The sequence below is a fragment of the Varanus komodoensis genome, unplaced genomic scaffold, assembly GCF_004798865.1.
Source record: "Varanus komodoensis strain SLA01 unplaced genomic scaffold, ASM479886v1 scaffold5, whole genome shotgun sequence".
NCBI lineage: Eukaryota > Metazoa > Chordata > Lepidosauria > Squamata > Varanidae > Varanus > Varanus komodoensis.
Window position 1 is genome coordinate 33,297,102 of NW_025336087.1, and position 21,107 is coordinate 33,318,208.

The window sequence follows — 21,107 nt, forward strand, 5'->3', positions numbered from 1 at the left end:
AGTCTGGCCACCCCTGATATTGTATTTTGATGCATGTCTTGTTTTGGTTTTAAATTTTATAATGTTTCATATATTGTTTGTATATTTATATCGTATTTTATGTGTTGTAAACAGCCAAGAGAGCTCCAGTCATTGGACCATATGGAAAATAAATAAGTAAATCTTAAAAACTAATTCTAGAAATAAGAGTTACTCACATACATACATAGATACATATGAGAGCATTCCTCAGGCACATCTCCTTTAAATTTTATGCATAAAAACTAGCATGCCAGTAAACAGATTCGTAGGCAGAAAATTTATGTATGAAGTATATTTATTTATCTTTATGAATTATGTAGTTGCACTACCTAGAACCATTGTGTGCATCCTTGCTGCTATACCTCAAACCAGTTGGAGTTTCTGGGAAGTGTGGAAAGGTAACCTCAGATGAAGTATGTCCCATAATCCAATGTATATTTTTATTAAGGTATGTAAATCTGTGAATAGGTCTTCCTTTTTCCAGGAATAATCATACTTTATGGCCTAGTCTAAGTTGATTAAAAAGTTTTAGAAGCCATAGAAATGGCCTCAGCCATACTGCCTGAGCTGTATCCTGTATTCTCATTCTTTAGTTGGGCAATGTAATCACATGAAGAATTGTCTGAATTGTTACCCTTTGGTAACTGTATTTCCCCAACAGTACTTCTGTTTTATTTGAATTAAGTTTCAGTTTATTGCCTTTCCATTCAGTACACTTTTCTAGCACATCCAGAGCCATACCTGGAGAGTATGAAAACAAGAAAGAGAATCAACATTGTGCTTCGGATCTTCAGATAATGTCACCTAGTAGTTTCATAGAATGTGGCAGACAAAGGAGAAGCTTCTGAAACTCTACAGCACAAATGCTGTGGGACAGATAAAAGTTCCCCAGTTTCAGTCTTTGAAACCAAGTAGACAATAGAAACAGAACCACCAAAGCTCAGTTCTCATATCCTCCAGGGAGATGTCATGATTGATGTATCAAAAGCTGCTGAGAGGTCCAGAAATATCAACTCCCTCTTAGCTCTCCTGCTGATGGTCACCCATCCAAATGTGGGTGCTTCAGGTATCTACAATCTGTAGCTTGCTCAAGCAGTGTTTGCAACTGCAGATTATCCAGTTGCTGCAGCATTTGGAAGAAATAGCGGAGGGAGATATTTGCTTTCCAGTTTGTACTTCTTTTCACTTCTTTCAGCACATGTTGCTCTCCCAATACAGCAAAGCTGGAAATGAATACATTAAAGATGGAAAAAAGCATCTACTTTTATTCCCACTTAAACTAGTCTTGCTCTTGATTACAACAGCATCCTGAAGCAGGAGAATGGGTTTGTTGTCTTTCCCAGCTTTCAAGCAGCAGAGCAATGAATAGTATAATCATGTTGCAAGTATTCCGTTAGAAAGATACATTAGAAATGTATGTTCAGAAAAGAACTTCTTTTTAATTTTGATATCCAGCTTTTGATGCATAATCATTATACATATAAAAGGGCGGTTAAACCAGAACACCTCTTAAGAAAGCAGCGACAGTCTTTAACTGATTAAAACTAACCAGTTAAACAGCAGTAACAACAATGGATTTGTAATCTGTTCTACAAAATAATCATTAATCTGTCTTTTTAACCATTTTTGCTATTCAGTAGGTTTGGGAGACATTAGCTGTCCCAACAACTCAAGCATATCAATAATAATCGAAGCATAAGGTGTGGGATAAAGTGTGACTAGTTATCTACAGTGTTTGTTTATTAAACTTTATACCTCTTAGTAGCTGAAGCTCTTTGGGTGGTTCAGAACAATTTGAACAATTTTAGCTCAAACTAAAATTTCTGGGGAAATTCCTGAGAAAATCAGAAGGTTGTCACCTGATGCCTACCCCACCCTCTCTCTCTCTCACTCTGTGTGTGTGTGTGTGTGTGTGTGTGTGTGTGTGTGTGTGTGTGTGTGATGTAGGTGCTAGGTTAGCCTGCCTGGAAAGTTAATTCCACAACAGAAAACCCCTCTTCCTAGCACCCCCCCACTTAAGTTCTCTGGGCAGGGGCTCCCTCAGAAGGTGAATTTTGGGTCTGGACAGGTGCACATGGGAGAAGACAGTCCTTCAGGTAACCTGGCCCCAAGTTTTGAATGTTAAAAACAACACTTCAAATCAGGTCCGGATGTGGACTGACAACCAGTGTAGATGGTAAAGTACTGACCTAATATCATGATGGGCAGTCCCTGTTTTGGACCAGCTGAAGTTTCTGGAGCATTTTCAAGGCAGCCCCACAATTAACACATTGCGGAAATCCAACAAAGAGTTTACCAAAGCTGAAGCTAGGTTATTTGTGTCCTGACAAGGACATAGCTGGTATGTCAGTCTGATGTAGTGCCCAGGAGTGTCCCGTCACACCCAATTTCCTCTAATTTCATTGCTGCCTTTCTTTGCTTTATTTCCCACAGCCCAATTTTAGCCCTGATGACAATATAAAGCAATGACACCTTTGAAAATAGGATATATTATCTAGTAGATACATAGATTTTCCAAAATCTTTGTCACTAACCATTGGGCAAGATCCTGCACCTTGAACTGGGCCCAGAAACAAATTTGTGCAACATGTTAAGGTGCTGCACTTTATTTTATATCTTAACCACTGAGGTTTCTGCACATTTTACAAAGGCAGCTTAATCCATGTAGAACATGTTACAATTATTTATTGTAATTATTGAAGCCTGGCATGTGTAATTGGAGTGAGGGCAAGCCTTAACATCATATGAAGTGCATTCTATGATGGAAGTGCCAAAGATAACCAAAGCTGAGGCAAAGCTGCCTCTTGTTTAACCATCTAGGAATGTGCACGCTATATACCTCTTTGTTTAAAAGCAGGAGTGACTCCAAAAATCAGCAATTCTTCCTACTAACAAGACATTCTGTTTGGATTAAGCATTAGTTTATTAGACTACATTCAGTCCTTCATTGATCCCAGGCATTGATTTAAGGCTACAACAGCTTCTCTGGAATAAGATGAAATGAAGAGAAAGAGCTGGGTGTCGTCAGAATATTGATAACATCTACCCTAAAACTTCCACTAGTGGCCTTTTGTTGCTGCTTGACTGTTTACATTGTCAGCGCACACTGCTGCATTTGGAAGTGTTGTTAGTTTCATTACAACAGCAAAGAGTTACCACAATGCACACTCAGTCCTACTTACCCTGGTCATTTATTTGCTGATGTAACCCCCCCACACAATCTTGTTCTTTAAAATGTGTATTTCACAAACAGTTCTTGTATATTAAGTACCATGGAAATCCAAGCCAAGGACTTTTTTCTTGTTGGGCATTCCCTACACTTTCATTTCTGTTTTGATGAGATATCACCGTATATCAGGCAGATCAATAAACTCCAAGTTATTGATGGCATCTGTCTTTTTTTTCTTTCTTTTTACCAAGGTGTAGTTGGCAATGAAGGCATTTTGAGAAGCACATACATTCAAAATGGCACCTTTTCTGAGTGAGATTTGAATAGAATTCTTACAAATTTGTTGTAAGAATGATTGTCAGATAAAGAAATGTACTAGGCAGTGTTACAGTGTAGCTAGTAATCTGTGTCTCAGACTTGTAAGCATTCACATTCTGTTCCCTTGGGATCAAGCAGTTTTATTATCGTCTAAGTGCTAAGTGTTCCCTTGGCTCAGGTAGCAAAAGCGTAACAGCTTCCGTGTCAATATTCTTCTGTTCTGGTCATGGACTAGTTGTGATACTGCACTGCTTGCCTGCCTCCTCAAAACAAAATCTTGCAACTATGTTCTTGGCAATGTTAAACACTGTCAAATCCAGCTTCTTTTTTCTGCTCTTGCAGAACAGAGAGGAACCCATGGAAAATCCAGTAAACAACTCAGAAAGGTTTGGATATTCCACTCTCAGGGAAGTCAATTCAGACATTACTTGGGGGCATTTTCTTCCGTTACACTAGACAGTTCTGATTGCAATGGAAATACAACAATTTGGCAACTGTTGTAACAACCGAATTCTGTGAACTTCTGGTTCACATGCTATGATAACCAGTCCTGCAAGTAAAAGACTGAAGACATCACTAACCCATCATTGGGGTTCAGCATGTCTAACATGGTGTAGGACACCCATTTATTTATATGAAATATCATTTCACATACATTTGTGTAGGATCGTAGTCATGCTAGGCTCATGTGTACAATAATTCCTTTCCATATTTTCACATGTGAATATTGCACCGTTGTAGCCCTAGGTCTATTATTTCATTTCAGAGTGTTAATCTGAGATAGTTATATGATTTTCTGTCTGTCTGTTGTTCTTTTCTTGCAATGTAAAATCAAAAAAGATGGCTTGCATGAAAAGGAAGAAAAATGGTTACCAGATTTTCCCATTCTGGAAGGAGAAAATATCAGAAGTGGAACCAAACTAAAGACATCATGTGATGTTCATATTTTGTATGCATGTATGTGGGCAAAAAAAAGAGCAAAAGTCATGATCCCCAGAGCTAGATCCGGCAGAGTTTTGAAAGCTATGTACCGCAGGCTACAAATAAGCACAAATGTAATGCTATATCCTTTAAAATCCCTTTTTGGTACAATCAAAACTACATCCACTTGCTGAACAGTTGAGTACAGAATACCAGTGATTCTTCAATAACTAATGCCCATGTTTATTCCAATTATGTCAATTTAACAACTAGCATGTAAAAAGAGCAAGAGAGAAACAGAGAGTTCACCAGTTACTTTCTGTATCATTCTGGAATCTGTTTTGTACAAAGATTCCTAGGCCCTGCTTTACCGAAGCAAACAGTGCTGCTACCTAATACCCCCGGCAGAGACAGAAAAACCGAAATAGCTTAAGGGAAATGCTTTGGATCCTCTCTTGGCTCTCTGCACATCAACAGAATTTCTAAGATCCAATTACAGAATATTAATTATTGATGATAATAAGTGAGCTGTAAAAATTACACACTTACTTCTTGATCCTGAGCAGCTGGAAGTTTCAGCAACCTTTTCAAACTTGTAAACTCAGCATGTCTTAAATCAACTTAGAATCTATCCTGGTTTCCAAGTTGTATTCAAGACGGCCAAAGTGTAAGAACTTCTCTCATCCATCTGCCTATGTTTGTATGGCCACCATCCTAAGTGAACTTCTTGGCTGAGTTGGGATCTGAACTATTTTGTTTTTTATTTAAAATTTCTTATATATGTCTGATTATTATAAAATCTCAATACAGTTTACATAAAAGCCAAAAATACACATCTTTATTAAAACCATATTACATCCATAAATGTCCTCCTCACTTCTATCAAGAAGGGCTTTGGAGGAGGACCTCCATGGTGGATCTTAGGGTCTGGGCAGGCTCATATGGAAGGAGACATTCCATTAGAGAGCCAAGTCCTAAACTGTTTAGGGATTTATATGTTATTGTTAATACCTTAAATAAGGCCCGACTTCAGTTGATAGCCAGTGTAGCTTATACAGGACGGGTATGATGTGTTTTCATCAACTGGCTCCTGTCAGCAGTCTGGCAGGTGAATATTCTGAACCAATTGCAATGTCTGAATCATCTTCAAGGGCAATTCTTGGCTCTTCCAAGTCTGGGATTCTGTGAACGTCATGTGGGCTTTAGAAGGCAGAGTAGGAAAGACCTCAGAGAGCATGATGCTGCGGCAAGCATGTGAACAAAACAAATATAATTTGCAGCTTGTTGTAATGCTTCTGAAATGTATTGAGTCATTCTTTGCAGGTCATAAAACGTTAGCTTCTTGATTGCTCCACCCTGCCCTGAAGTTGTGCATCTCCACTTTTTTCAACAGAATGCACCACATGTGTGCAACTTTTTTCCCTGATTGCAATTTCCAGCACTTGGTCCTAAATGGTGCTTCTATGCAGGGTAGGCCTCACCCCTGGAACACATTGATTGTGTTTCTCTCACATGATTGATTGTGTTTCTCTGAGCACACGTGTCTTGCTCTTGGCAGTCACTAATTGCAGCCTGAACGTGTCAGTTAGTAGATGCTTACCCAGCTTGTGATCCACTAATCTAAATGCAACTTACAAGCTTGGTCTGATGCATTGTGAGAGTAAGCGACGACCCCTTGGTTTTTGCAATGTCAGACAGGAAACTAAGCCAGGACTTTGGTAGCTGCTGTGGATGGATTCAGAGCATTAGTCCATTTACCCCAGTGTTGTTGGGACTGACTGGCTGCAGCTCTCTGGTATTCAGACCAGGTTTTTCCCACCCCTGCATGGAGATGTGAGGGACAGAGCCTGGGAATGGTGCATGAAAAGCAGTTGTCCTCCTGCTGTGGGATAGTTGCTGTTTTATTGAGCCCCATGGCTGCTGTGTAAGACTCTAGGGCTGTTGGTGCCTGGATGAATTTATATTTTGCTGGCCTGCCTAATCTAGGAGTAGGAGCACAGAGGAGAGGGTTTGGCTTCTAGCCAGACATAAGCCTGAACACCTCTCCTTTTGGAGATTATCCACCATTGTTTAGACTTTTAAATTTGCAAGATAAAAGCAAGATGAAGCCATTATGCTAACATGAAGGACACAAAAATTGCATATTGGATCTAACCAAAGATATCCCTTGCCCCTTCCTCTTGTTCCCCCACAACTGCCTATAGGAAACCTAAAAAGGAGGATGTCTCTTGTAGGATATCTCAGTGGACATACATTCCATTCTCTTTGGAAATGGTTGCAACAGCCTCGCTTCTGACCAGGATTTGGCAGACCTTGAAAGAATATTCACTCTGGCTTTCCAATTGCTTCAGATGGCAAAATAGTGGCCTTTACTTTAGCCCTCAGGGTCACGTGCTTTCTGAAGATACCAGTGTAAATGCAGACTGTACTGTCTCAGCAAATCTCGGTCCTCCATATAACATGTGCAGCAGAGCATTATCATAGAAATAGGCTGAGGAAAAGAGTGAACTACTCTGATGGATTATTTAATAGAAGGAATTGTTGAAATATTTATATTTGAACAATATACCAAGGGCTGTGTTTGAGATAGGGAATGGACTTTTTAAAAATGATGCTTGACTTTGCAAATGCTCCCTGTGGTACTGAAGTCAGTCCTCTTCCTTATAATGACCTCAGGATTCATTTAAATGAAAAGCTTATTCAGTGCCTGGAGACGCTATTAAAGCCGTCACGACACACTTCAATGAGATTCAGTTTGAACCATGGGGTAGTCCATGGGACAGGGGCAGCCGTTGCTTCCTGAAAAAGCTGCTACTGTCTGCATGATAAGTGTGTGATCAATTATCCCTCAGAAGTTATTAGTTGTTGAGATGGCATTTTCATTATCCCAAGGGCCGGGCAAAGTCATGAGAACTATCGTGTAAAAGCAGAAGCATGTGCCTGTCTTTATTGATACTTACTGGGACTCATTAGTCATATGCAGCATTGCACTGTGATTATCTAAAATAATCCTTGGATTGTTGCCTAAAATAAACTGACTATACTGATTTCTATGCATCTATTATTTACTGATAAAGTCAAGTTTCTATCCTAGAATTAAACATCCAAATGCAGGAGTAGGCAACTTATGTCTTCCACATGGTTTGGCCTACAATTTCCATAATCCCTCTTCACTGACTGTGCTGACTAAGGTTGATAGGAGTCATAGGTCAAAACATCTGGAGGGACACAAGCCATCTACTCCTGCTTAGATTCACAGAGATCAAGTTGTCCATTTTACTCTTCCTGCATAAGCATGAATAACAGCCATTCATCTTAGAAAATATAAATGCATGCATTCAGGGGCATCCTGCAGTAAAAATCAAGTCTGGCCGTGAATCTGGAATGAGAAGCAGGCTTTTTCCCAGTACAATAGTGTCCAAGATTTCATTAACTTTGGACTGTAGATTTCAATAGGAAACACTGAAAACTAAGCTGCTACCTTCTGTTTGAAAGAACACAGAGAACTGCTAGGTGGATAGTTAGATCCATGATATCAGAGTAGTTTGAGCATTCTGGGTTAGATGCACATAATTTTTCGAAAGATAAGGAATTTTCATTGCAAGTATACACATATCTGAGTGTTATAATTTGCTCTTCTCTTTTTCCTTTCTCTCCTGCAGCTCTTCAGACTGGAAGGGTTATCAACATTTGGAAGTACGTTAACCAGTTTCTCCCATGACAGCTTGACAGTGCAACTTCTTCCAGGCCATCTTTGATAATAACATCGGGGGCCCTTCTCAGAGCATGAAAACCCTTGAGCCAGAGCACAAGCAATCACTGGTGAAATCTGCATTAAACCACTGGCCTCATATCCAGTAACTATGAGCTGAGTCCTGACAAAAGCCACAGCCTTAAGTACCACTTGCTCTGACAGAGGAAGAAAGAGGAGTTACTTTCTTGCCCTATCACAGAAACAGCCAACTCCAAGGTCTGCTATTGAAGAAATCCAGTGCTAAGAAATCGAGGACACTCAGCAGTAATCACATGGGTCCAGCCTGTGCCCAAAATGTGTTTAAATATATGTAGCTAATTGAAGATGTAAGCACTTAAATGACTCTGGAGAAATCAATGCTTTTATTCCTAAGAAAAGATGATCACCGTGGGTGGAAAGATAAGATCACTGTTGTCCCATGTGCAAATTCAAAGCCATAGAAGAAAAGAGGACTGATGATACTAAAATGCTTGGAAATATATTGTTTCCTGTCCTCTGCTGAAATATTCAGCTGTTACAGATTGCATCTCAATGCACTTCTAATATTTGCACTGTCACGTCCATTCAGGGGAATGATGTAGGCCATCATTTGCACAGATGGTCGCATGAAATTTTAGCCCACATGAAGATATACCTTGAGGGGCTTCTAGAGAGAATGAAATAAAATACATCTACAAAGTGAAGAAAACATAATGCCCTTCTGTCCCTCGCAGAGTTCTTTCCCACAAGGCAAATTGTTGCTCCTTGAGACTGAAATGTTAAAAAGCATCAACAGGCTAACATGGATTTTAGAATGGATCTAATTTTTAATACATTTTTGTATCATTGTAACAGCAAAGAAAAGGAACAGTACAACTCACATGTTCCTAATGAACATTAACAGTATCCTCCCAAGGAAGAGAGGAAAAAAAACAAAACAAAAAAACATTTGTATACGTATTTGACACATAACATTTTTATAGTCAATTATCTGTCCTTCATGGAAAATGTACCAGCTAAACCGGCATTTTCAGTTTATTTTTCTAAATAAATGTTGTGTTTGTATCATTTGCAATCAATTAGTTTTGCAGATTTTCATTATTCACATATGTTCTGCCATTTTTACCCTTCTTCACCAAAAAAGGGGAGATTTAAAGACAAGAACCAAAACGCTTGTTTTGCCATGTTAAATCATAATGATTTGCAGAATGAAAGCTTTAATATAAAATGTTGTTTGTAGAATTATAAAGTATATTTCTACTGGAAAATATGTATGGAAACTCAGAGAAAGGCTGTATTTTAATCTTTAATTTCAATATATAGGTTATTTTTAATATTCCCAAGGAAATATTTAGTTATGTAGTTTGTTTGAATATTTTGATCCAGAAGTGGATAGAGCCTTCAACAAAGCCACATCAAAAATTATGAACCTGTATGTACATAATGTATGGTGTGTGCTTGGTCTCTGCAGAGTCAAAAGACTCGCAGGGTCATAATGCCGTTGACACTGATATGTAGCCCAAAGAGCAGAACTTACATGGACTGCTTCTGCTCCACGTTTGCTAGATGCATGCCTGAACAACAGGGCACTGTGCTGCAAGGGAAGCTATTTTTCCAGTGCAATCCAACAGGGCATCTCATCGTTTGGTCAGCCCTTTTGAGCAAAACAATCATGGCATGCCACTTAGTGGGAGTAGGAATGGGATCGGAATGGCTGGATCAGTGGCCAAGTAGCCTGCTGACCCTGCATGCTGCTCGTTGCATGAAATGAGTTGTCAGTGTTGATTGGTTTACTCTGTCCCAGCTCCCAGAGTGCTGTTGGAAGAATTCAGATCGCTGAGAAGAGCGGCTGCATAGATACAGCACAGACTGCTGTTTCCTGTTTGGTCCAACAGTTGTGACTGGATGTTACACACTTGCACTTCCTGCCACTGTTACAGAAGAGCAGGATGAAGCCTGTGATGGGCCAATCATTTCCATGACTAGAATGAGTGCAAAGCCATGATTAAATGCACATGTTGCACTGATTTTGCTTCTTTTGGAATGATTGCAAATAGCTTAATGGACATTTCTGAACCTTCTGAACATTTCAGTTAATGCCAGCACTTTCCCAAGAGATGCTCCTGAATGTGGTCAGTGCAATTTAGAAAGTGGGAGAAAAACGAATATTAAAATCAAGTTATAAAATTCAAATACCAATCCGAGTCAAAGTTATTAATAACAATTTGGATACGAAAACTTTGGAGTCTTTCTACATGTGTTTAATCTTTCAAACACATGCATCTTGCGCATTTTAATATATAGTTATTTCCATCACAGTCTTCTCTCCATAATAAAGAGGGCTACAAGCTTACTTTTTTAAATGTAAAATCTGGGAATCTCAGGATTCTAACAAATGTCCCCTGATCACAAAATCATAAGGAAGGGCTCTCTGCAGCCATGTTGCTATATGTTGCTCATCTCTGCTTTAGATTGCAGAAGCTAAAAAAACTTCCAGTGTGCTCTGATTCCTAAACTCACATGACACATCATATTGGGTTTTTTTAACATTACAGGGATTTCTTTACAAAATGTAACATGTAGTACTGTTAAGATGCCATTGTTGGAGTCTGAGGTAATCTGGATTAAAAAAACAAAAATAGAAATTGTCGGATAAGTCTCACCCATAGTCTGCAAGCAGTCACTGTATCCATCCAATGCAGTATTTTGTTATTATCAGCTCATAGATTCCTTTGATGCTAGAGTTGTTTTAAATAAAATATTTTTTTTCCCTTTTTCCAGAGTTCTCTATTCTGTGTATAATGTTACATATATAGGAAGCAAAAGAAGTGCCTAGACTACTTTTAATACCAGGATCTTCTAAATCACCAGTTGCATGTAGCCATTCAAGAATATGGTCTAATTCAAGAGTACCAAATAATACGTAGTGCAGACCTTCTTGGACTGTGCATACCTGAATGATATGCATTGTGTAAAAAAATGAAAATAGCATCACATGGCAAGTTTGCCTATCAGAATATTCACTAGATTAATACCTTTCTCTCTGATATGTGTATTTCCTTTGTGCCAGGAGGTTTTTAATTCTGTTTTTAATGTGAAGCACCATTCAGAGACCAGGGGGTATAGAAACTTGTCAAGAGCCAAATTCCGTTTTGGTAATGCTCTCGGGGGAGATCATTCCAGTGGTGGGTGGGATTGATGACAAAAGGGCTGGGGACCAAAATATCACAACGACTAGCTCTTTTAGATGAAAACTGGGGGGGAAATTCCAAAAGCCAGGAAACCACAACATGGTGCTCAGTGGAAAAATCATGAGGCCAGAGAAAGGGAGCATGGCCCTTGGGGATTGCAGAGAGCTATGCTGGGACCCCAATATATACTTGGACTCCCAGGCCTGCCACAGACTGAAGTGGTAAAATTTGGCACATGCTAATTTTCCATTATGATGGAATGCATCAGCATTTTAGCATTTGAAGCTAAGAACATCCAAACAGGAGAAGCACCAACTTCTAAATCATGACCAGTATCTAAATCACTGTGTGGGTTGTTGTTTTTAAACATAGCACTTGACACTTCTTAGGACTATTTCTGACAAAAGGTCGTGTGTAAAATGGCACTGTGTCTCCAACACCGTGAGACAGAATGGACTACCAGATACCCTTTAGGTTGCTTCTTTAGCATAGCTGTCACCATCTGAGGTAAAATCTATCCATCCAAGCCCCCAGGCAGTTCAGACCAGTAGTTCAAACCAGGCCTTTCCAACTTGATGCCCTCCACTTGTTTTGGGCTTCAGCTTGCATTGGCCCCATCCAGCATGATCAGTAGTCTGGAAATCTGGCAGTTGTAGTTCAAAATGTCTGGAGGGCACTGGGTGTTTTGAATTAATTAACCAAAGTTTACTTATCATGAACCACCATAGACAGACTGTTTTACACTTACGGAGAAGTGAGATGCCCTTTGCAGACCTTTAATCTCCATGGAAACCATGGTAGAATGCTCCAAATGCTCCGAGTATGTAAGGTCAATCCAGGTACTATAAAAACAACTTACCAACTCAGTTTCCAGTTGAGTATATTTATTGAAGAACCAAGCAGACAGAGATTCAAAAATTACTTTTGAAAATGAAATAATGAAATGAAATGTGTGATTAGTTATTTCAAGATTACCTATCAGCAATCTCATTCCTAAGAATAACTTACCAAAGTTGTAGGATGGGGAGACATCTGGGTTCGTGTTGGTGGAGAAGTAAACGATTAGCCAGTGAGGGCACCTGAGGAAAGCTAGCGCAGGCAAAGGCATTTCTGTGATCTTGATCAGAAGACAGATGCACAACCAATTGCTTGAGATGACTTGATCATCCATTCTCCAGGGGATTCCACTGCGCACCTTGCAAAAGGATAAGACATGGCAAAAGGTAAAGAAAAAAGCTAAATTCGTTATATGTGAAGAAATAAAGTCATGTATAATCATCATAAGAAAGTCTTCTTCATCATGAAGAAAGTCGTGTGTAATCATGATGATTTTTGGTATTTACAGATGGATGGCCATTACTAGGCATGCTGTTTGGTCTAGGACATGACATAGTACAGAGATTGTGGAGGCTGGATTTGTCAGTGGCCTTGAGAAAGGAAGTTGATCATTTATTTTGAATTTGTTCCAAAAATTCAAGTTTGGCTGGACTGAGGCCCAAATTAGTAGGCTTCCAGTCTACAAATAAAAACATAAGATGTGGTTTGTCCTATGTATATAAAAAGGCCATATCACACAGAGAAGTCACTAGACCAGGAATTTCCAAAGTTTCAGAAGGATAGGTGCAGAGTCTGGAAAGTTGTGATGATGTAAAACAAATTTAAAGTGGGAAGAATGGTGCTCCCGGTGTCTCTGAAACAGAGTGATTGGAACCTCTACTAAAACATACCCTGAATGACCTGTCATTCAGCTTGTAATCTCTCATGATTAGTATTTCAGAGAACAAAACCAAAGGACATTATTTCAAGAGAGAAGAGAATGTCTGCACCTCTCAGTATCAATACTGAAGACTCATTTTGATCCGGGTTCTGAGGAAAGCTCAGCCTAGTTTGACTTAGGAAGTAGCAGAGACAGTTCAAAGGGACCCAGTTTCATAATAAATCTGATGTACATTGTAGAGTGCATTGCAAGAGATGATAATGCTTCCTAATTATTTAAAATAAAAACAATTGTTCCTAATTATTTCAATAAAATAATTCCTAATCATTTCAATAAAATGAATTATATTAATTATTCCTAATTGTTTCAATAAAATCAAAACTGAATTAAAACTCATATGATACTAATTGGTATTATAGTGCTAAACATTCCATTAGTATTGTTAGCTTTAACAAAAGACTCAAATATAGCACAGTTTTGCTTCCTTTAGAGAGTTATAAAATTCAGTACTATTCGGACATACTCCACCTCTGTTTGCATATATCCAATTATAAAGGTCATGGGTGCAGATGCAACAGAACTGAGACACCTTGGAATTTTAAAAGAACATACACATCAACATTTTCCTTATTAAAAACTAATCACCATCTCAACCATGCATTTTTGAAGGGTTTATGACATGAGGTCAGTGAAAACAGCGTCAACTAAGTCCTATGAAGAATTTGAGAAATAAAATTAAGTTACCTTTTAATCTGTTTCAGATTGGGCATACTAAACCTAGGATTAACAAATGGGTAGGTTGAGAGAATGTCTACATGTACAAGTTAAAACAATTTTGTTTGAGATCAGATTAATATTAGCCAAACCTTTCTGACGGGGTTTTCAAAAGATTTGAAGCTATTGTTATAAATAATGGATTTAAGGCTCTAAATCAAAAGGATTTGTGTGGATGTTAAGCTTTAATCATGTGCAGTATTTTAAAGTAAAAAATGTACACTAATACCATGCTCAACCCAGAAAATAATGAGAAAACCAGGGAGGGAGCACAGTAACAGCAGAAATAACCTGTCCACAAAAACCTCATAGCAAGGCATAAAAATTGTTCTGATTTGCAGTCTGGAGAATAAATTTGTTCTTTTGGGTATAAAAAGCCACCTTTACAAAGGCCAGCATGGTAGCTCAAAGAACAAGACTTCACCGTAATAGCAAGTGCAAATGTTTGCAAGGTGTTTGCCGCGCTGATGGTCAATACTCCTTTCAACAGTTTACAAGAGATTTCTGTATGCGGCCACAGAAGGGCAGCATGAAATGTAACAAGGAATGTGTAGCTGATGCTTGAAAGCCTTAAATACCATTATTTGTAAAGTTCAAAATCCAATATACAGTGGACAAGTGACAAATAGGGCAGCCCCACATCAGCTTCCCTGGTGTGAAAGGCAGGGGCCAATCCTCGTCCTTTGCCTTGCATTTTAAAGATATCCTACTTAAAATTGGAAATCCAAGAGAATACCACTAAATGGTAGCTTTGTCTGCTACTGATCCATTTCCGTTCACCTTTGATTATTGGGATATGCTATTTCTCACATAAATCTGAAATAGCTATATATTAGAAAAAGCTTAATTTGTTATGTTTTCATGTGATTTTAATTTCTTGTTAGGTTGTATTGTAATTTTCCTTTGTAAAATTATTTTTTTTTGTTAATTTTAAAAAAAGTTTTTTTTTTAAAGCTTCCCCACTGCACAAGAAAGGGTCATGAGGGAACCAGCATGCTTTTAATAGTGGTCCTAAAATCCAGGAGACATTTTAAATGGAACAATTTAGAGGCAAGAGATAAAGCAATGCCCCTGTCAGGGGCAAGCTGCAAGTTGAGGGGATCCCAGAAACCAGGGTCTGGTGGTACCCTCTTTGTTGAAACAGCCTGTGTAGGTGAGTGAGGAGCACGACTCATTTCTACTCTCTCATTTCTAGAGCAGCATGACATCAGGGGCATTGTGGGAAATTAACCCTGCTTGAACCCAGCCAGGTTACTTGCTGCTACTCAAAGCATTGGTCCGGGAGGAAATGAAGGGGGTTCAAGGACAAGCCTCAGTGGTGGGTCCGGCCAGTGTGCCATGGCCCAGGTGGGTGCCTCGGGATGCCAGGTGCTGAGACAAGCCTTGCCCTGATAACCTTCATTCGAACAATTTGGTTGAAAGGATGGTTTTACACGATCTCAGAATCTGGCTGACTGCTTGCCATATTAGTACTCTGGAAGCAGTTTTACTACCAGGACTAACCAACTGGAAGGGTGTTTGAGTGAGTGAGTGAGTGAGTGAGTGAGTGAGTGAGTGAGTGTGTGTGTGAGAGAGAGAAAGAGAGAGAGAGAGAAGAGGCAGGCTGCTCAGACCCTTTTCTCTTTTACCCTGTCCAAGATTGGTTGCAGCCACTACAGACCTCTACAGATTATTTAGCACACTGTTCTGCAACCCACTGCATGTTGAGCTACACATATAAATGAGAACTAGCTGGAGATTATAGGTGGTATGGCCCCACTTTGGTGTATCCATGCTTGATCATATTGGAGCTTGATTTTGAGGACTGCATTCCAGTGAACCATACAAGACAGTGTCACACAAAAGATGGTATGGCTGGTGGTAATTCATAAGGGTCTGACTGGGTTCACATATCATGATAAACCATAGTAATTACAAACCAGGGGTAGCTTGTTGTAGTCTCTGAACCCAGTGGCATGGGTTGTCAGCCACTATGGCTGGGTTCAGAGGACAGGGCAAACCATCCCTGGCCTATAAGCCACCCTGGCTTATCATATTGTGTGAACCCAGCCACTGACTTCTTTTCAGGTCAACACACAAGGATTGCTCAAGATGCATACACATTTTACCCAGCGCTTTTGTGGATTAAAAGCACATTTGTGTAAGAGGTCTGATTCCATCGTTGGGACTAATGTGATTTCCTTTACAACTATTCAGCCATTTTCTCAGTTCTGCTCAATTCATCGGGGATGTTAGCAGCAATTAATACTTAATGGTTATTAATATAGCTGCATAATCATATCTTCCCTGGAGAAAAAAAATGTTTTTGCCAATTTAACACCAGTTGGGGATAAACTCACAGAAAAACCTGCTTATCAAGGTCTGCAGCAGCTGTGTATGCTTCAGACCAAAAACAAATTCGGAGAAGGGGTCCAGCTCTTGCACGTTACAGCTGGCTCATCTAGATTCAGCTGATTCTGAGGAGGAGGCAGGGGCCCGAGGTAGGCAGATGTCCTGGGAGCCTCAAGTTTGCCTAGTGAAGATTCTCAGGCAGAGTGTGAGAACCAGCCTGCCTTGGAATAGCAGGGAAACCTTTCAGAGGCAGAGGGGAGCAGATGCTGGGGGAATTCCTTGACCCACTCAGGGGATGACAGGTGAAGCAAGAGGACCAGGCACAGATGTTTCTGCCATCTTGTCCTCTGGCAGAAGAAGTTGCCCTGTGGATCCAGAAGCTTTTCTGATAGGAGCAAAGGAAGAAAATGTAAAGTTTAGACTTCACTCTTCACATAGGCAGTTGCTTCTCCCACATTTCAAATAGAATGTTGCTGTGATTTTTGCTTAGTTTTGTAATCAACTTAGTAAATGGATTGTGTTTCTAAGGTGTCGTCTAGTTCTGCTGGGGAGGGATAAGCATGCTAGGAGGGAGCCTGCTGCTGTCAATAGCATATAAATCTGGCTTCCAGATACTTTGGATTCCATCTGCTAGAATCCCTTCCCATGGGCACAGGTGAGAATTGTAGTCCAAAACATCTAACTGCCCTCCTAGTCTAGTCTACCCTACCCCTTGTCTGACAGAAAATCTAAAGCCAGGGGATCCTGTCCCCCTCCTCTTGCAAGCACACCTTCATGTGATGAGGGTTTTTTTTTTTTTTTTTTTTTTTTTTTTTTTGAGTTTCCTGGATCAAATCAAGTGAGAAGTTTCCCTTGAAGCAAAAATGCCAAATCTGGTGCTATCATACTATCGTAACTGAGATAGCAAGACTCACTGGAGAAGAAAACCATGCCAGGAAAATAAAGACAGACTAAGAAGACAAAATATGAGATAGATGACTCCATAAAAGACACCTTGGCTTTGAATTTACAGGAGCTGAGCAGGACTGTCAGAAATAGGACATTTTTGTAGGGCATTCATTCATAGGGTCACCACTAAGTCAGAGATGATGTGCTGGCACTGAACAACAACAGAGAATCCCAACTCATGGTTGCCTTGTTCAGGCTCCACATTGGTAACTCTCAATGAGGAAGAACCAACTGGTCAGCAGAACTTCTAGAGATGAACAAATACGATCTCATTAGGCTCTGTGAAACTTCAGGCCTTTTCTTCTGAGGAAGAAGGCAAGGGAGAACAAATCACTCAACATGGGCGCTTCAGCATTTTGCCGACCCCAGTTTATCAGCATTGCACTGACTTTCTTCCTTGGAAGATAATTGGCATGAGCTCTAATGTGTGAGTCAATAGTGCAGTGCGTACTTTAGCCCTGCCAATGCATGTGGTCTAGAAACGTGATCCCTGAAATGAAGGCGTCTTTATTCTTCTGTGTGTGCTTGGCTATCCAGAGAGCACAGGATTTAGGCCAGATTTCTTTATTTAATGCTTGATTAATTTAATCCAAGGAAGTTTCATTTTCATTTTCCAAAAGGGCATTTAACAGCAAGCCATGACAGCTTATGTCAAATCCTAACCATCTGCTAAAATGCTAAAAACACCGCTAGTTTAAAAAGAAATGCTAGTAAATTAAAAAAAAGGATAAGTACTGTTTCACCTAAATAGATCTACTTCTGATTTCCTTTCAATAAACTTTTTTAAGAAATCAGATTTTATATCTTCTTTATAATTATGTAACAATGTTTATGTCAAGATACATTATCAATTAATTGTCCCAGGACATCCACAGTACCTTTCCCCATGTCCTTCTTGGAGACATTTCTCACTTTGTTGGATATGCTAGCGTAATCTCATCCAGCTGGTGTACATAATAAATGAGCAGGCTGCTTTCCAGTCTCATGGTATTTATATTGACATAAAAATCAATCTTCCCCATTCAATTACTATATTTATTCTGGCAAATATTATCCAATCTTTTTTCAAGAGCTGCTGTGGTTTGAAAAATAATTACTGAAAAAGAAGAGATCTTGGAGTACAGTATTTGCACATGTTTAATGTTTTTCTCCCAGCACAAACAAGTTGAGTAATTAACCAATCACTATAAGGAATTTAAAATGGGGAAGCTTGTGTGTGTGCTTGTTTGGAGAAATATTGGTATCACGTCCTGAACATTTACCACCAGAAGAGGCAGCAGGGAAGAGAACCCTTACGCACCTACCCCAGAATGTGTTTGTCTCCTTTGGAGGTCTTGCCTGTGCCTACCACGTGTTCAGCTTTAGGTTTTCTGGCTGCCTCCACTAAAGCAGCCATTAGACTTTTGTGATCCTTGTAGATATCCTTACAGAACAACCAGCTCACTGTGCTGCATAGAGAGAGAAGTCACTGAGGTGCACTGGAATTAGGTCTGGTTAGACTAATAGCCAATTTAGCTTTTACTAAAGGTTTCCAAAAGCGACAGCATTCTTTTTTTTTTTTTTTTAAATATTGCCTTTCTAAGCTGCCCTTCTGTAATTAGTGTTTGTAATACAGTAATCATATTTCAAAGGAAGAATCCACCTGTTTTAGAACTGTATTACCAGTTGCCCACATCAGTAATTAAAATATGAAAATAAGGCATGTGGGGTGGAGGGGGGAACACAGCCACCCTGTTTCCCTACTTGCACCAGTCCTAGCAATAAACCAGTTTCATTCATCTCACTCTAATCCTTTGACAATACAGCTTCCATCCTTCTTGTTTTCAGCTCAGCTTCTTTTGTCCTCAAATCTAGGTCCTCAGCAACACTCTCCATCTGCAATCAATAATTCATCCCTTTTCTGATTCCTAGCTCTTCAACAGCTAGTGAGTGGGAGGGCTGCCCCATAAATTTTCTCCATCCCCTATTGCTTTTCCGCAGACACATTAAGAAAGCTTCCAGTTTTGTAGTTGTGAGGCCCACAAACCAAGTGGGATGCCTTCTGTGCTTTTTGTTTGGCAGCCACCACAGAACTTTGGGTGGCTACAGGCCAGTCAACTGACCTGACTATCTGCTACCCATTTGGCTCCATACACTGTTCCAACTGTTCCTTCAAATGTATAAGCTGGGTGGAGGTAATTAATATCCTCCATAATTCTCATCATCTATGACCATTGCCCATTGCTGGATTGGGTTGATAGCAGCTATAGTGAAAATACCTGGCAAACACTGGTTTGTCTGCTCCTGTGCTTTCAGGAAGGCAGTATTGGTTTGTTAAACGTTTGATTCCAAAAATAATTAGGTTTCCTTTTCCTCTGTTAGCTTTCCCTTTCTGGATTGGTCCACAGTAGCTTATAAGAACTTTTTAATCACCCTGGCGGGATCAGCCTCAAAATAATGCAATATCTAAATGGAAAGCAACAATTTTATAACAAAGAAACAGAAAATGACCTAACCGTTTTCAGAATGCTTACTTATTTTTAATAATTTTGTACAAGTATTTTTTAACTGTAGTCCTATTGGTTTACATAATTTTAAGCCAACCAGAAGTAAGCAATCACTTGTCCTCTTAAGTAGTCTTATAAAACATGGAAATTCTCTAAATATCTGGTAGCATGCCAGAAATGAAGACAGATATGGCTTTTGTAGAGTTAATCATCATGGTACAATGGAATTTCAGCAGGTGCCAATTTTTAGCTCCTGTATAATAAAAGTCAATCTTCTAATTCACTATTAAAGGAAACTGAACCCATCTTTCTTTGTGTCTTATTATCAGACTTAAGAAATACCATTATTTAATTGTGGATGTACTATCAGCAAAATTATCTCAGTATTGATGAGAACAATGAGAAAAGAATAATAGTTGGGAAAGAGACAAATTACTTTTTTGCAAACTTAGCAACAGATTCAACTATATCATCTCTGAGTCCCCCTCTGAGGCACTGTTGGGAGTGGACTAGATAATTATTCTTGGTGCATTTTCCCAGGTCAGGGTTGCGCCAACTCTTCAGATGAGGATGGAGACAGCTGGGAAATGGGAATGTGGGAATTGAGAGGGCATAGGATGCTGAAAGGACTGAAGGCTGGTGCCCCCAGTTGGTCAGGCAGACCATGGGAACAGAGAAGGTTTGGAAGAGAAGGGAGGGGACAAAGGAGAGGAGGAAGATGAGCGCTTGTCCTGGCCAGTTCCTGATGTGGCATTGGGACAGAACAGTACCCAGGTAGAGAGCTTCTGTAGATCAAACAGGTTAGCCCTTCTCTGGAGGGACCCATGAGTGTGGACCAGCATTACTTTAAAAAAAGTGTGTGGGGGGGGGGGATAGTTTCTAATTTGGATTCAACAATTCACTCTCTTCCTGCTTAGAGACTAGTCTTCAAGTGGCTGTAACTTGTTAGTTGTGAATTGGCAATAAAGAGGAAAGTAGACAACAAGGGGAAAGTAGTCCATGTTCAGGAACATGCCTTTTGGGGGCGGGGGGAGGACCGGGATATGTCGATCTTGAGCCCAATTACTTTAAAAATGAGATCACATCTTTGTAAATCTAATATCGTCTTATGAGGCCAGATAAAAATAAGAATTAAAAAACAAACAAAGCCAACCCTGGTGCTGTTTGAGATTTGAACTGGGACCAAAATCATTTTATATTTTCATTATTGCACTTTAAGAAAGAATAAACAAGGTTTTAATGAAACTTTGATGAGTTGGAGGCATTTTGCAAAGTCTGAACAACACAGAGATATAATAAATGGGATCAAATGTGATTAGCCACATCACAGCAATACTAAAAAGAAAAGCTCAGTATGACAGTGTGTATCGGGAAGAGATGTACCTGCTCGGTATTCCAGATTCAAGTGGGAACTACATATACAGCTGCAGGGGCTGTGCTGGTTGTAGGAGATTGAATGTATAATCCTCAAAGAGGGAGCTAACAGAATTCATGAGGG

At 39.6% G+C, this 21,107-nt stretch overlaps 1 protein-coding gene across 2 annotated transcripts in view; it reads left to right on the forward strand.

The window, feature by feature from the left end:
* Positions 1-10,917, forward strand: part of PRR16 (proline rich 16) — a 113,848-nt gene extending 102,931 nt beyond the window's left edge. For both annotated transcript variants that reach the window (XM_044446372.1, XM_044446373.1), the window contains exon 3: positions 8,092-10,917. The gene's annotated coding sequence lies outside the window, so the exon portion shown is untranslated. The remainder of the gene's footprint in view (positions 1-8,091) is intronic.
* Positions 10,918-21,107: the final 10,190 nt, after the last annotated feature.